General features: G+C 41.2%; 1 protein-coding gene and 1 long non-coding RNA gene across 17 annotated transcripts in view; one reads left to right on the forward strand and one right to left on the reverse strand.

The window, feature by feature from the left end:
• Positions 1-1,416: 1,416 nt before the first annotated feature.
• LOC132685144 (uncharacterized) lies at positions 1,417-7,595 on the reverse strand. The gene is made up of 2 exons (XR_009612970.2): positions 7,506-7,595; positions 1,417-2,067 (listed from the first exon to the last, which is right to left on the reverse strand). It is a non-coding gene; the product is annotated as an uncharacterized LOC132685144 (long non-coding RNA).
• A 50-nt stretch (positions 7,596-7,645) lies between these two features.
• Positions 7,646-16,628, forward strand: part of CSGALNACT2 (chondroitin sulfate N-acetylgalactosaminyltransferase 2) — a 70,822-nt gene continuing 61,839 nt past the window's right edge. For 7 of the 16 annotated variants that reach the window (XM_081790494.1, XM_081790496.1, XM_081790497.1 and 4 more), the window contains exon 1: positions 7,648-7,814. The gene's annotated coding sequence lies outside the window, so the exon portion shown is untranslated. Of the gene's footprint in view, positions 7,815-16,628 lie in introns of all 16 variants that reach the window. The other 9 variants (XM_081790501.1, XM_060642099.3, XM_060642097.3 and 6 more) reach the window with 2 other exon arrangements.

The following is a 16,628-nucleotide window of genomic DNA, read 5'->3' on the forward strand; positions in this document are numbered from 1 at the left end:
CTGAGGCCACCTGCTGTGTCCTCGTCTCTTCCCAGGCAGCAGCCTCAACGGCCTTGTTAGAACCGTGTTAGGGATTCACGTGAAGCGTTCTTAGCAGACATTGTGAAAAAATCAGAACCTGTATGTAGAGAGTTTTTCAGTTTGGGACAGGTCTGAAGCCGAGGCTGGATGGGTGGCAGTGTGACAGCAGGAAGAATAAGCGTCACAACCAGAGTTAAAGAGGAACACACTATCGATGCCCAAAAGACATCACGGTTAATCTTTGCAACTCAGGTTTTGATTGCTGTGTCAAGAGAGGAGATATTTTTTGCAGAGGTTTCTGGGATGTGCTAAATCACAGGACCTGGCCAAGCAACATCTCTCAGCAGGAGCCCGGGCCCAGAGTCGCGACAGGGAAGCCATCTGCAGGAACATGTGGCTGCAGGAACATCAGTGTCACGGGGAACTGGGCCAGGCAGCGCCGAAGGAGTCACGACCCGAGACCACCACAGCCACTGTGACCCCAGGAGGCACCATAATCCTGCATCCTTTCAGAGGATACTGAGCAATTCAAGTTCAAAGTTAGCATAAGCAGGCAAGGTAAGGACAGTAAGTGCATTCTAAAACTAAAAAAATACTTTTTTGAGAAAGAAATCATTTTGATATTTCATACACAGATAATACTTACCATGAAAACTGTCAATTGCTTGAATAAAACCGTGAGGCTTCATTTTAAGCATCCCTGTTTTTATTTATCTTGGTCAACTTTGTAAACAATATCAGAGTAAACCATATGCTTTTTGGCTGCTCTTGGGAGAAGGATGAATATGAGGCTGCCTCTTACTACCTGAGGCAAAGGACTTTGCCCAGAGGACACACAGTGCCTGTATCACAGCCCTGTCCTCAGAGGCTTCGCTCACCAAGAGCCTATGACTTGCTTCATAGATTGTGCCTCTTGAGGGTTTTAAAGAGCTTGAGGGGCACCTGGGTGGCTCCAATCAGTTAAGCATCCGACTGTTGGTTTTGGCTCAGGTTATGATCACAGATTCGTGAGTTCAAGCCCGTGTTGGGCTCTGCACTGTCAGCACAGAGCTAGCTTGGGATTCTCTCTCTCTCCTTGCTCTCTGCCCCGCCCCCCCCCCCCCCCCCCCGTCACTGTCTCTCTCAAAATAAATAAACTTAAATAAATAAATAGCTTCAAAATGTTCCTGGAGGCTCTGTGGCCACAGCGGGCCAGGAGCATGCCAAGGGTTTGAGGGGCTTTGTAAGCGTGTGGAAAGGAAAGATCATCAGATGTGATTTTTAGGAAAAGGAGTGACACACAGGTTGCCAGGATTCTGGTGTGTCATAAGATGGTGACTGAAAATTGTATTTTTTAAGAGAAGTCTAATTATCTATAATCTTTAGTTTCGTAGAAATAAGTAAAGACCATCCAAATGAGAACAAGCAGAGGTTATTTATTCTGAACTTGCTATATAGTAAGGGAGTCGACCACCAGCACTAGCTTTTGACAGAAACTCAAAGGCAGGCAGAGGAGGGAAAAGCTTTATAGTAGAAAAGGGGGTGATGGAGAGAGGCCTCAGGCGTGTCGTGATTGGAGGTTGTTGGCATGGGAAGACTGGAGGTAGGCTATCTGGAAGCCAGGAATCTCGTGCGATTCGTTTTGGGAACATAACTGGCTTTCTCTGGTTGGTCCTGATTCAGAAATAGGAGCAAAAGATAGGGAAACAGGCAGTCATTGACCAAGCCCTGACCATTCCGGGCTGGTGGCTGCACAGGTGTGGGTCAGAGTTTCTCAGTTTACATGTGGTCTGATCATTGTCTGCGTGTTCAGTCTCTCCGTCCGCCTCTCTGGTCATTTTCTTGCTTGTGAGAGGTTGACCAATTTAGGGAAGCCTAGAAATCCAGATCTTCACCGCTTTGAGACTGATCGTCCAGTCATCTCCATGGCCAACTGTACCATGAGGTCTTCTCGGCCTTTCTGTTGTGCATGATGGGTTCCATCATGTTGTTCCATCTGACGAGGAAGTGTCTGTGCAGAAGCATTTCAGGCCCTGGATAGAATGCAGTGGACCAGTATCACGACCACTATGACAAAAACAGGAATAATCAATAACCCCTGTAAGATGCTTTGAATCCACAACCCTAGTCCAGGCCAAGAATAAATCCCACACAGGTCATGAGAGTCAACCTTACAGAGCAAGTAGCTTTTGCTCTTTAAGGCATTGTGTAGCCTATCCCACCTTCCCTGTGTCACTGATCCAAATACAGTACTAGGAATGACACACACCATGACGAACCTACATGACATTTAGAACAATGCCACTGTCTCTTTACAGTCTCTCCTCCAGTGTTGATGTAAGGTAGTAATCCATTTGTGCTCTATGAGTGGTTTCAGGGAGAAATGTAGCTGTTTGGTATCATGATCTGCTACAGCATTTTCTTCAGCTTCAACATTCTCTTTTTTTGCCTCATTCTCAGACTTCATAATAGCCACCTCTGTGGTAAGTAGAGTGTATCTAAAAGTTGCTTAATTTGCTCTCCATTTTTGTGGAGGTTCTAGCAACCCAAAGTCGTGTAGCACTCCAAAAGCATATTTCCTATCTGTATATATGTTCACTCCCTAGTCATTGGCTAGTTAACAAGCTCTAGTAAACGCAATAAGTTCTGCCATTTAGACTGATTTTACCTCAGGTAGAGGACTATATTCTAAAGGAGACCTTTGATTAATGATAGTATATGCTGCTTGATAACGTCTAGCGTTGAGAATGATCTATCAACAAACAGGATTAGCTCAGGGTTCTCAACATGAGACTGTAGTAAATCTGAGGGAGGTGCAGAGTGCTCCCAAATTATCTGAGGCAAAATCATCACAAGGCTCCCCTTCTTCTGAGAAGAAGGAGAGTGCCAGGATTTGGGGGGTTGTAGCGGTGAGTAGTACCTGAGAGGGAGAGAGTAATAGAATTTCATAAGAGGTTAATCAGCTGCCTGAAAAGTGCTGTGTTCTCAGTCAATAGTAATGGCTTTACTTCAGGAAGAATCATGAGGTCAAGCGAAGAGCCTGGAACTAGCTCAGCAGAAGCATCAGCAAATTTTGCAGCAGAGCACTTGTCCTAACACTAGGGAGAGACATCTTTACAGCGTGTCAAGGGAAGGCTATAGTAAGTGATGGCTTTTGGATAGTTCCCATGAAACTCCAAGGGCTTGTCCAAATTGCTCATGCACAAATAGACAAAAGGGCTTTCTGTTGTTTGGGATGTCTAGGAAAGGAGGCCATTGGGGAACTACCTTCAGGTTCCAGAAAGCCTGTCCATGTTTGGGCTCCCAGAAGAGAGAATCTCTTACTAAGAACATATAGTTCCTTAAAAAGTGTCAAAATTCCAGAAAAAGCAGCACCGATAGTCTGCAAAATCTAGTTAAACCTTTAAATCCTCCCAAATGCCATTTTGTCAGGGATCTACCATTGATTTGAGTAGTTTTTAGTCTATCACAAGAGAATGGTTTCCCCCTTCTACATGGATCATGCCCTAAACAACAGACTGCATTCTGGAAAAATGGTCATTTATCTTTTGAAATGTTTTTTTTTCTAAATATTATTTATTGTCAAGTTAGCTAACATACAGTGTACAGAGTGTGCTCTTGGTTTTGGGAGTAGATTCCCGTGATTCATCACTTACATACAGCACCCAGTGCTCCTCCCAACAAGTGCCCTCCTCAGTGCCCATCACCCATTTCCCCCTTCCCTTTCATCCTCCCTTCAACCCTCAGTTTGTTCTCTGTATTTAAGAGTCTCTCATGCCATCTGCCTGAGGGGCTAGTCAATGATTGGCACCCTTCTAAGAAGAGAGAAATTTGGACCTAAGGAAGGCACACAAGGAAGAACATAAAGATGGATGCTGGTCTGATGAGAACCCCAAACTCAGGTCTGAGAAGCCAGCCAGAGAAACAGGATTCCAGAGCCTGTGTCAGTGTTCTACCCCACTACTCTCCATATGACAGACGACACTCTTAGGACACAAAATAGTAACCTAAAAGACGGCAAAAAGGGATGAAAGGAACGGACTGATTCCTTCAAAGATGCCAAACAAATGGAAATCAGTAACAAAAACCAGATTGCCACACTGAGAATAAATAGCCAAAGAACTCAGTGCAAAGCAAAGCAAAGCAAAGCAAGCAGAGGTCAGACCCAATGCCAATTTACCATATCCCTATAGACTTGATAAACCAAGAAACACAAGGCACAAGGAGTTTCTGTGGATACCACGCTTGATTGAAGGCAACAAGCAGTGAAGACCATACCTTGGTGGGGCCACTAGGAAAACTGGAAACAAGATGGCCCAAATGAAAACAGGAAAAGGCTATCCAGAGTTTGCTACAGCAAAGGAGTCAGCCTCCATCACTTTCATTTGGCAGGAGCTCAAAAGCAGGCTTAGTGGAGTAGGAAAGCTTTATAGTTAAAAAAGAAGCCTCAGATTGGATATTTGGGGGAGGGACACTATATTCTTCTGATATTAATATACCACAACTGTACTTTAGTATTTTTCTCAATGGAACTACTTATTTTATGCGGCTCAGTAGATCACCCATTATCTGCCAAAGAATTTGAATTATGCATTATTTTCTCTCCAAATTTAAATTATACACATTTAATATCTGATGTAGCAATTTAAAAAATAATAAAACACTAACAATTTAAATCCATTGATGGCAGAATCTCAATTATTTTAAAAACAACTGTTCTAATGCAGGATTCAAATAACAGTTTACGAGAAGTGACAACTAGTTAACCCTAACCCCATTGCTTCCATTTCATGTCAGGCCCTGTGCTGGAAGAGCCTCTGCAGTTTCCTCTCGGAGTTTCTGTCTTCTCCATGGTAAACTGAGGACCATAACCTACTCCACAAGGATGTCAAGGGGATTAGAGGGATTAAAACGGAGGAAGCAGTGGGAAAACCACCTGCTGCTGAGTGCACCCTCAGCCTGTGCCAGACGTGGCTACACAGCATGATCAGTAAGGAAAGTATAGGATAAAGGAAGAAAAACAAATGCTGTAAAAAAGAAAGGCCAGCACTTATAAGGCTAGTGGAAGTAGACAAAGAATGGAAGGTTTAACATGGAGGGGAGTGGTTTTACTGTGCATTGCAGCACATTAGGAAATGAGCCTGTTTTGCATCTGGTGAGTGAAAGTATAGACTTCTCTTGCTGTTACTTTGACACCCAGTAGAGGAAAGTTAGAGCTATAGATTTTACTATTATTCATTCATTCATTCATTCATTCACATATCCGTGGGTATGCAGTGAGCACCTATAATGGGGTCAGGCCCCTTGCCTGGCTTAGGGGTGCTGTCCCTGCCCTAGGAGACAGATAGTCTTGGCCAATTTAAAGTGTCTAGGGACAACATAAGGAACAGCCTAAGAATTTGCCATTATTGGATATGAGGCTAGAGTACAAGGTCCAGATACTCCTTTTTCTGCGGAATGCCTAAGGGCCATCAGCAGGAATTTCAAGTACAGGCTGATTATAGCATCTTAACTAAGAACATGTAGTGAACTTGGATTGAGAACTTCAAAGCTGCCAGCCTGGGAACATAATCCCCTGGCCATTCAGTGGCCTGACATTTATGTTTACTTGAAGTAACACCTTAAGCATTTAAAGAATTTCTGTCTTATCCTCTTAAATCCACCAATGCTGTGGATCCACTCTCTAATTCTCCCAAGACGGAATACTTTGCCTTTGCATTCACACTCCCAAGTCGGGTCCTCAGACTTACAGGACAAACGCTCATGGCAGGTTTAAACACTAGATAACTAATTTACACTAAGTAGACTCCCACAAGGCTGATTGCCATACTAGAGCATAACTAGGCATCCAGACAGAAAACTTAATTTCATGACAGCAAAGTTAATCATTCGTGCCACCTGCCGGAAGGGCTAGTCAAGTGGCAGAGATTCTGGATAAGGGAGAGATCCTTGTGTGTTCTTATTTTAATCAATTCAATTCACATTTATTGAACATTACCCTTACTATGCGTAAAGTACTGGTGGATGAAAAAGACATGGTCCTTATCTTCAGAAGGTCACAGACCCATGGAATCTATGACTAGAAGAATTATTTACTCTTGGACCAGGTTAGGAGGAAGGAATGTTAATGTTTATTTATTTTTGAGAGAGAGAGACAGAGCATGAGTTGGGGAGGAGCAGAGAGAGAGGGAGACACAGAATCCGAAGCAGGCTCCAGCTGCTTCTGAGCTGTCAGCACAGAGCCCAACGCGGGGCTTGAACTAACGAACTGAGAGATCTTGACCTGAGCCGAAGTCAGACACTTAACCGACTGAGCCACCCAGGTGCCCCAGGAGGGTTAAAACTATAAATGTTTACAGTTGCTCACAAGTGATATGAGAAAAAAAAAATAACATGAGTCGTGACACCTTGAAATTAGGAAGAAGTTGCACATTCAGCAAGCCTGGCTTAGAAACGGGCTATTCAGACTCTCTTACTGGTGGAATTTCCCACAAGACATATCTGAGGAGAACATCTGTGGTAAAGACGTCCCAATAACCATCATCAAAGGAAGACAGCTGTGATTAGGAGCAGATCCTCCCAGCAGTGCCGCTTCTACAGGGTGCATCTCAGACTTCACCTCAGTCTTCTGCTCTAACTAATGTGCTTAATGGTGACAGTGAACTCCGACTGCCTGCCATCTGCCAGGCACAGTGCCCGACACTTCAAATACAAAACTGCATTTAACCCTCACAACCACCTTAGGAAGTATGTGCTGTTGTTACTGTCCCTACAACACCGCTGAGGAAACAGGCTTAGAGAGGCTAAGTATGGTAACCTGCCAAGGTAGCCCTGTAAGGAAAGCAGAACCTGGTGAGAGGCAGACCCCAGAGCTGCTCTTAGCACCTCCGTGTCCTTTCCAGACACAGGCAGGCGCCGGTGCTCTCTGACATCCCCTCCCCTGCTCAGGCCACTGCTCTCCAGGGCAGGACAAAGTGCCTTGGGGATGTCCCTAAAATAAGCAGTTGAGTGGAGGGGGTGTTAGGGAGGGCTTTCTTTTTTTCCACTCACTAAATCATACAATGTCAGATCTCAAGCCGTCTTCCAGAATGTCTACCTCAAACCCTTCGTTTCACATATAAGGAAACCCAGGTTCAAAGAAATGGAATGGCTAAAGGTCCAGCGGCAGCTCAGGACTTCCTCCCTGGGGCCTCACGCACAGCCCAGTGCATGCTAGGATGCTCGGACACTTCTGACGACCCGTCAGTCCTTAGTTCAGTGCCCACAAAGGCACTCATCGCCCCCTTTGGGCTCCCAGGACAGGGGTCCCCGACAGGACAGCGCTGCCATCCTGCGCTGAGTTCCTCCCTCTGGCAAAGTCAGCGGTCCGCCAGAGTTGGTACTCCTGTCCCTGCAGACGCTTGCTCCAGGAAGAACGGTTTTCTGCCTGAGGCACTCTCCTGGTCTCCACAAATCATTTTTGGAGCTACACACACACATACTTGAAACAGATGATTAATCAGTACCGTACGCCAGTTACTGAGCTTCCGGTGCCTGACACTGGGTGCGGGCGGGGGAGTGGGCGGGGCCAAGGCGGGGCTGTCGGTGTTGGGCGTGGTCGGTGTTGGGCGTGGGCGGGGCGGGGCTGGGCGGGCGCAAGCCGCAGCTGCAGCCTCATTTCCTCACGCGCGCCGGAAGTGGCGGTTGTCGGCTCAGAGGCGTGCGGTGGGCTGTGGCGTGGCTGCATTCCTGTGCGCCGGGCGCCGCCGGAGTATGCCCGCGGCCGGGGAGAAGGCGGCTGGGCGGCGGTCGCCTTGCGAGGACTGAGGAGCGCGGTGAGTACCCGGCCCCACCCGGCCTTGCCTGCCCGCGCGGCTCTCGCGACTAGGGCCCGAGTGGTGCCGGGGCGCGCGGGCCGAGGGCTGTGGATCCCTCCTTTGCGGGTCGGGTCGCTTCTCCGACGAGCCCTCCGGGGGGGGCCCTGTCCGGGTGCGGTCGCATCCTGGAGAAGCCCTCCGGAGACCGCTGCGGTGTCAGGAAAAGCCACAGTTTTTCGGAGCGGTTTGAGTTTTCTGTTGAAGAACGATGCTGTCAGAGACCGTTGGTTTGGGTGTGTTTTATTTTTGTCACTTTTTTTTTTTTTTAAGCTGTAACTCACCCCCGCCTCTGCCTCTCTCAGTGCATAACTTTGCAGTCCGCTGTTACCCCTTTATTGCGTTAAAGTAGTATTCTCCAGCTGCAGCCCCTCGCAGTTTCTGCCAGACACCAGGCGCCTTTAAAAGATGCACATTTGTATCGGAATTAGTGGGGCCGCGGGGACTACAGGACAGGGAGCTTCTGGCATTTTCAGGCTGCATCTGGAAAATTGCACTGTTGCTGAACAGCTTGCTGAGGAATCATTTGTAAAGGCAGTAGTGATGCTTTTATGATGACAGGATGAAACATTGATTATAAATCTTAAGCTTTTATCCTTCAGCCTGCTCTTGAGATTTATGTGCAGTGTGTGGACGTTTAGCCTCATGGAAGGTTCTCAGGAGCTGGGCCTTCATTCCTGGTGGAATTCATGTTGTCTTTAAATGTCGCATCAAAACGGTACTTCCAAACTTGGAGGTGGGAAACCAAGTATTTTATGACTGAGAATGTTGACCTTCATTTTGTATTGTTATTCTGATACCATTTGTTTAAAACTGTCTTGTGACTAAAAGAATGTAAGAAGGATGTCGGGTGTCCAATATCTATGGCTTAGGAGATTTTGACATCAGTACACACCGTTTTGGTTCCCAACGGTTCGGAAATTACGTTTCTTTCTTAACTTTTTTATTGAGGTATAAAATACATATGAAGTCATCAAGTTCATAAATCTTTATTGTACAGCTCAGTGGATTTTTATAGATTTATTAACTTGTATAACCACAGGCTAGATCAAATTATACTTATAGAACGTTTCCATCATCCCAGGAGTTTCCCTCTGCTTCGTCCAAGTTTTACTGCTGCCCCCCACCCCCACCCCCATCAGTAATCTGATTTCTGTCATCAGCTCTTAGGTTTGTCTATTTTGGGCTCTATGTTAATGGATTCACGCAGAATGCTGAGCAGTTGCTTGTGAGATTCACCCATGATGTTCCACGTATCAGTAGTTCATTCTTTTTTTTATTGCTGTTTAATATTCCATTGTATGGCTATGTGACTGTTCTTTTGTTGATGGATATTTGTGTTTCCAATTTTTGTTATTATGTATTTTGGGGAATGCTATGGAACATTCTTGTAAATGTTCTTGGTGAACACACACCTGTGTGCATTTCTGTCAGCTGTGGAGTAACTGTCATAAGGTAGGCAGAAAATTGTTTTAACCAACCTGGACTCTTTCTTTTCTTTTTCAATAGAATTTGTTATTTTAATTTATATAACATTCAAGATTGGTAAAAAGCAAAACTATTATGAGTTCAAGACTTAAGTGATTCGTTACCCTATGGTTATTTATTTTTTGAATTGTACACCTCTGACAATCTTCTCCCAGACTGTCATTACTTATTTAACTATCTGTTAGAGAAGTCTGCTAGATAGAGCTGGTGTCCCTGAAGCTTATTGCATAACGCTTAGGTAAGAACAGTGTTACTCAAATTGGTGGTTGTTAGGGGAAACGAAACACCAAAAGGATATGACTAAAAATGGATTGAAGAATCATGGGATTGCAAGTCAGTAAACTTAACATTGTTGTCATACTATACAAGTACTAGGTGTAAATGTAAAATTGAATTCTAGGGTTATTTACAAGTACGAATTTACTGTAGGAGTGCAGTGATTTCCATGTATACTGAGATGCTGATACATTTATATCAGAAACAGAAACATTTAAATCAGAGACATTCATATCAGGGGACAGACAACAGAAATCTGTGGCATGTGAGAGGTGCCCCAGACTGAACAAATAACGAGACCTGAAGCAATGGAATTGATAGAAGAAATAGAAGAATACTTTAAAATTAATATTAGTATGCTCAGATTTGGGAGGGTACCATGCTTATTGAACAGGCTGCCCTGAAAACAAGCAATTAGTTCTTGAATAGTAAAACATAGAAAGAAGGAAAAATAGCTATGACATGGAAAATAGATCCAAAAGAGTCAATGCACATCTAACAGCAATTCCAGGAAGGAATAGAAATTAGAAGGGGAGAAATAACCACAGAGATTGTGAGGGTAGAAGTATCCAGGCAGTATCTTGGTCATCCAGAGCCAAACAGAAAAATGTTATCAGGAGACAAAGTACCAGCAAATGTAAATCAGCCCTTCCTTCTCACGCCTTCCATTTCATCTGTGTTGTGGGGATGATCAGTAAGTATAATCTTTTAAGAGAGCTTGTAGAAAGATGTGGCACAGGTTGAGGGCTTCTGGCTGTGCTAACAACTCCTATTCCCCCGTTCTACTCCCCTCGCAATTGACAATAGATGCCAGATTTCCCATTCTTACCTTACGGTAGAATGGAAATAAAATACTGTGTCAAGGAAAGAAAGGAAGGAAACAAAGAAATTAGTCTTAGTAGAAGTATCTGAGTTTATGAATGGACTAGACATACTGAGTGTCTTAAACGAGTGTTGATAGACACGCCTAGATATTCCAATGAAATTTATGAGCTTCCATGGATAAATAAATATATAGTCTCATAAGCTTCTAAAGAGAAATATATGGTTATCTATAAAGGAGTGAAAATCAGATGTGTGATCAGACTTCTAATTTGGGATGTGGTTATCTAACATAATATCTAATATCTAATATAATATCTAACATAAATAGTGTCCATGAGACATATTTTAGACTCAGAAACTTCTCACCAACCAACCTGTCATTCAAAGTGAGGGCATAATTGGAGCACCTGGGTGACTCAGTTGAGTGTCCAACTTTTGATTTTGGCTCAGGTCATGATCTCACAGTTTCTCGAGTTCAGGCCCCATGTTGGGTTCTGTGCTAACAACACAGAGCCTGCTTGAGATTCTACCCCCCTCCCCCACCCTCCCCGCACCCACTTGCATTTTCTCTGTCTCTCAAATAAATTAAAAAAAAAAAAAAGGTGGGAGCAAAATAAAGTCATTTTCACCCATACCCACTAGGAATACCCCAAGAGGTACTCTATCAAGTGAAAAATTAATCCAAGAAAAATAGATATGGAATTCAAGAAACAGTGACCAAAGAAAATAGTGTAACTTATTTCTTAACTCCAAGACATTGATAATGATAAGCTAAGAACTATAATGGAATGCTAAGGAAGGATTAATGGACCAGAGTAGTTATAGTTTAAAGTCTGTAATCTGGAGCAAATATTTAACATAATTTTAAAAGTTGATTGGGAAGGTGAGATATAGATAAAGCCATGCTGAAAGGCTTATCCTGAGCAAGGAAAGGCTATAGAAACTGACCAATTACATGCTGAAATGAATACTTTAAAGAATTTTAACCTAGCAGTCCTGTTTTCAGAGATTTATCCTATGGGTGAAATAATACATGGGAGGTCATGTATATATAAGGCTGTTTATGCTGGGATGTTTAATAGTGGCAATAGGTTTGGAAGGATACACAAAAACTGAAGAAGGGACCTGGGCCTCTGAGATAGAAGGCAGAGGTTTCACTGTATGACCTTATATCATGTTTAACTTTTTTCTCACATGTATTTATTTTGTAGAATTTTAGAAATAGAAAAAAATTCTAAGAGTGTATACAAATGTAAAGGTTTAGAGCACAAGTTGCCAAATGTGACTAGGAACCTATTTTAGTATTTATTACCTGTGACATAAGGGTGACTTTTATATTTTTAAGTGCTTGGGGGGGAAAAAAACCTAAAAGAAGAATATTTTGTGACATGAAAATTATAGGAAGTTCACATTTCAGTATCCGTTGGAATACAACTATGCTCATTCATTTGCACATTTTCTGTGGCTGCTTTTGTGCTGCAAGGCAGAGGTACTACATGGCCCTTTACCTGAAATGTTTGTTAATCCCTGGTTTAGAGACAGAAATAGACCTCCATATGTATAAGGAATTGTGCTTATGATAAAAGTGAAATTTCAAATTAGTGACAAGAGCATGGATTGTTTAATAAATGATAAGAAATGGTTATTTGAGAAAATAAGTTTTATATTAGGATAATTTCCAGTACAGACGCTAAAATCGAGAAGTCATGCAGGAAAAGACTGATAGATTTGACTCCATTAACAACAGCAATAAAAGAAAACTTTGCACAAGGGAAATAACACCCAACACTTACTGAGCACTTAATGCTTGCTTGTCATGTTTTACTTGACTGTTACAATAACACTGCAAGTAGGTTCTATAATTATTCCCACTTAACAGATGAGAAAACTGAAGCTTGTAGAGATTGAAGAATATATCTATAATAAAGAATTAGAAAGTGATAGAGCAGATGTATGAATTTAGGCCATCTGGCTCCCAAACCTATTGTGCAGACAAGATATTACTTTATAGGTATTATCTATGTCAACACATCTAGATCTACCTCATTCCTTTCAAATGCTCTGTTGTATAAATGTCTGCAGTTTATTTATCCTCTCTTATTGATAGACTTTAAGTTACTTTTATTTTGCTGTTATATGTAGCAGTAGTAAACATCTTATATATGTGACTATATGCTAGTATAAGTATTTCTGTAGTATGAAGTCTTAAAAATCTTAAAAGTGGAATTGTGAATTGCTGGATTAAAAGGCGTAAGTCATATTTGTCCTTCCAAAAATAAGGTGTGTGTGTGTCTATTTTTAATTTATCTTTAATCAAAGGAATTGAAACATCTTGGAAGGAACCTTGGCCATCCAAGCAAATTATTTTATAGATGAAGGCCATATAGGTTAAGTATTATGTCCAAGATTACACAGCTATTAAGTAGCTATTACACTTGACTTTTTGAGTTGTTTTTACTGTGCCATGGGCTGCTTTTGGCACATCCTTCTGTTTTACCTGTAATGATAGCATTAGTATTGCTGCCATTTGTTTTGCTGAAATCTGGGTACCTTGAGTATAGTTTTCCCCAGAAACACTTGTCAGAATGATTATTCTGGTATTATTTGTTCTTAGCACCCAATACAGTGTCTGTCTTAGTCAGTTTGGGTAGCTATAACAAAGTACTGTAGACTGGCTTAATTTATTTTTCTTAATCTGAGATCAGGGTACCAGTTATAGTTGAGTTCTGGTGAGGGCCCTCTTCTGGGTTATGGACTGCCAACTTGTTTCTTCAGATGGCAGAAAGAGGGCTACATTAATTGCTCTTTGGGATCTCTTTTATAAGAGCACTAATCCCATTAAAGAGGGCTGTACCCTCATGACCTCTAGTTAACCTCCCAAAGGCCTTTTACCCCCTTATAAGTAACACATTGGGGGTTAGGATTTCAACATAAGAGTGTCTGAGAGAAACATTCAGTCCATTGCAGTGCCTAACACACAATAGGTACTCAAATATTTTTTTTAACGTGTTTATTAATTTTTGAGTGACAGACAGACATTCATTTTTAACAGACATTTTTGAGTTAGACAGAACACTAACAGCGGAAGGGCAGAGAGAGAGAGAGAGAGAGAGAGAGAGAGAGGCACACACACACACACAGAATCCAGAGCAGCCTCCAAGCCGTCAGCACAGAGCCTGACACAGGGCTTGAACCCACAAACCATGAGATCATGACCTGAGCTGAAGTTGGACACTTAACCGACTGAGTCACCCAGGCACCCTGGTACTCAAATATTTGTTGAATGAGCACTACCTTCTGGTGATCAGTACTTTTATTTCTAAATACAAACCACTTATTCATTGACATGTTAAAGAATCCGTGTATCACTGTAACTCATAAATTGCTCAAGGAATAAAAGATTCTAATTCCTTCCCTTACAAATATTTATACTTCATAATGTTTTAGTTTGTTTTTTTCTGACAGTGCTTATGTTTTCCAAATAATGTTTTGGCTTTTTGTTGTGTAAAAAATGAACTAAAAATTATAAATTTAGTTTTTGAAGACTTTAGTAAGACATTATACAGAAATTCAGGAAGATTATACAGAATAGAACTTTTAAAAATATTTTTATTAAAAGCCAAATTAACATACAGTGTAATAATGGTTTCAGGAGTAGAATTTAGTGATTCATCCCCTACATATAACACCCAGTGCTCATCCCAACAAATACCCTCCTTAATGCCCATCACCCATTTAGCCCAATCCCCCATCCAACAAACACGCTTCCAGCAGCCCTCAATTTGTTCTCTGTATTAAAGAGTCTCTTATGGTTCGCCTCCCTCTCTGTTTTTATCTTCAGAATTGAGAATTTTTAATTATTTTTATGTTAATTTATTTTTTTGCGAGAGAGCAAGCTGGGGAAGGGCAGAGAGAGAAATCCCAAGCAGGCTCCATTCTGTCAGCACAGAACCCAGCATGGGGCTCAAACCCACGAACTGTGAGTTTGTGACCTGAGCCAAAACCAAGACTTGGACACTTAACCAACTGATCCATCCAGGCACCCCCAGAATAGAACTTTTAAAGTAAATAGATTCAAATGAATTGTTTGTATTTTGCAAAAGGCAATAGGTTATTCTAAATGCAAACATTACAGTGTAAGTATCATGGAAATTATGTATGAAATATGTATTAGTACTACAAAATTATAGAATCAAAAGATTGAGTAGAAATTGCTTAAAGGCCATAGTGTTATGTAGGGATCAGTGCCACAGAATGAACTATGTTTAGCAATCTTCTTTTGTCTCAGAATCATAAGGCAAATAGAAAGATGTAACGAGACCTTGACGGTAGTATGAGTTCTACTTTTTTTGGAGAGCAGGTTTTGCTTATTTTTGTTTTTGTTTTTTTGTTGTTGTGTTTTTTTAAGATTTTTAATTTTTTAAGTAATCTCTACACCCAACGTGGGGCTCAAACTTACAACCCTGAAACCAAGAGTTGCATGCTCCACTGACTGAGCCAGCCAGGCGCCCCTCTTATTTTTGTTAAGTCCAAGCTGGTAGTCAGCAAACCTTCATGCTTGTCTTCTTAATGAACAAAATGGGGGTTTCTTAAAAATGCCTCTTTGATGCTACTACTCAAACTAAATCTGATTTTTTAAAAAGTAGCTTCACTGAGGTATAATTGACATATGATAAACTATGCATATTTAAAGTATACAATTTGATAATTTGAACATATGTATATACCTGTGAAATCATCACTACAAGTCAAAATGATAGACCGTATCTGTCACTCCCAAAAGTTTCCTTGTGCTCTTTTATAATTGCTTACTATTACCACTTCCCCAACCCACCCCTGGTCCCAGTAATCACTGATTCATCTGCTCTCTGTCACTACAAATTACCTTACATTTTCTAGAATTGTATATAAATAGAATATACACTCTCATTGTTGAGCTTCTGTCACTGAGAATAATTACTGAGATTCACCGGTGATGATACATGTATCAGTATGGCTCTACCACAGTTTGTTTATCCATTCACTTGTTGATAAACATTTGAGTTGTTTCTAGTTTTTGGTTGTTACATATAAAGCTGCCATGAGCATTTGTGTACAAATCTTTGTATGAACATATGCTTTCATTTCTCTCAGATAAATATCTAAGAATGAAAAGACGCAATCATGATAGGCTTATGTTTAACTTGTTAGGAAACTGTGTAAAACCGTCTTACATTCCTACCAGCAGTATATGAAAGTTCTGGTTCCTCCACATTGTCACCAGCACATCAGTCTTTTTAATTTTAGCCATTCTAAAATTAGCCATTCTATGTAATGGTATCTCATCGTGGTTTGAATTTGCATTTCCCTAATGACTAAGGGTGTTGAACATTTTTTTCATGTTCTTATATAAAGTGTTTGCTCAAATATTTTGCCAAGTTTTAATTGAGTTGTGTTTGTTTTGTTATTACTGCATTTTGATAGTGGTTAAGTATGTATTCTGAATGCAAGTCCTTTGTCAGAAATATGCTTTGCACCTATTTTCTTCAGATCAGTGACTTGTCTTTTCATTCTCTTAACAGCATCTTCCAGAGAGCACAAATTAACATATTTTGACAAAGTCCAGTTTTTCGGTTATGCTATTACTGTTTTATCAAAGAAATCTTTGCATGATAACTTAAGGTGACAAAGATTTCCTCCTGTGCTTCTACTTTTATAGTTTTGGGTTTTTCATTCATCTGTAATTCATTTTGAATTATATCCTAGTGGATGTGAAGTAGTTATCTCATTGTAGTTTTGATATGTGTTTCCCTATTGGCTAATAATGTTGAGCCATCTTCTCATGTGTTTATAGGCCATTCTTAATCTTTTTAGAGAAATGTCTAGTTAGATCTTTTGCCCATTGTGTTATTTATCCTTTTGATACCGAGTGATAAGAGTTATTTACATATTCTAGACACAGACCCCTATCAGGTATATGATTTACAAATATTTTCTCCCATTCTGTAATTGTCTTTTCACTTTCTCAGTGATATCCTTTGCAGTACAAAAGTTTTTAATTTTAATGAAGTCCAATTTATTTATTTTGTCTTTGCTCTTTTGGTGTCATATCTAACAAATCATTGCCTAAAAGCCACAGAGATTTATACTTAGGTTTTCTAAGAGCTTTATGTTTTTAACTCTTACATTTCGATCTCTGACCCACTT

The sequence above is a fragment of the Panthera onca genome, chromosome D2 (assembly GCF_046562875.1).
Source record: "Panthera onca isolate mPanOnc1 chromosome D2, mPanOnc1 haplotype 2, whole genome shotgun sequence".
In the NCBI taxonomy this organism is placed as follows: Eukaryota; Metazoa; Chordata; class Mammalia; order Carnivora; family Felidae; genus Panthera; species Panthera onca.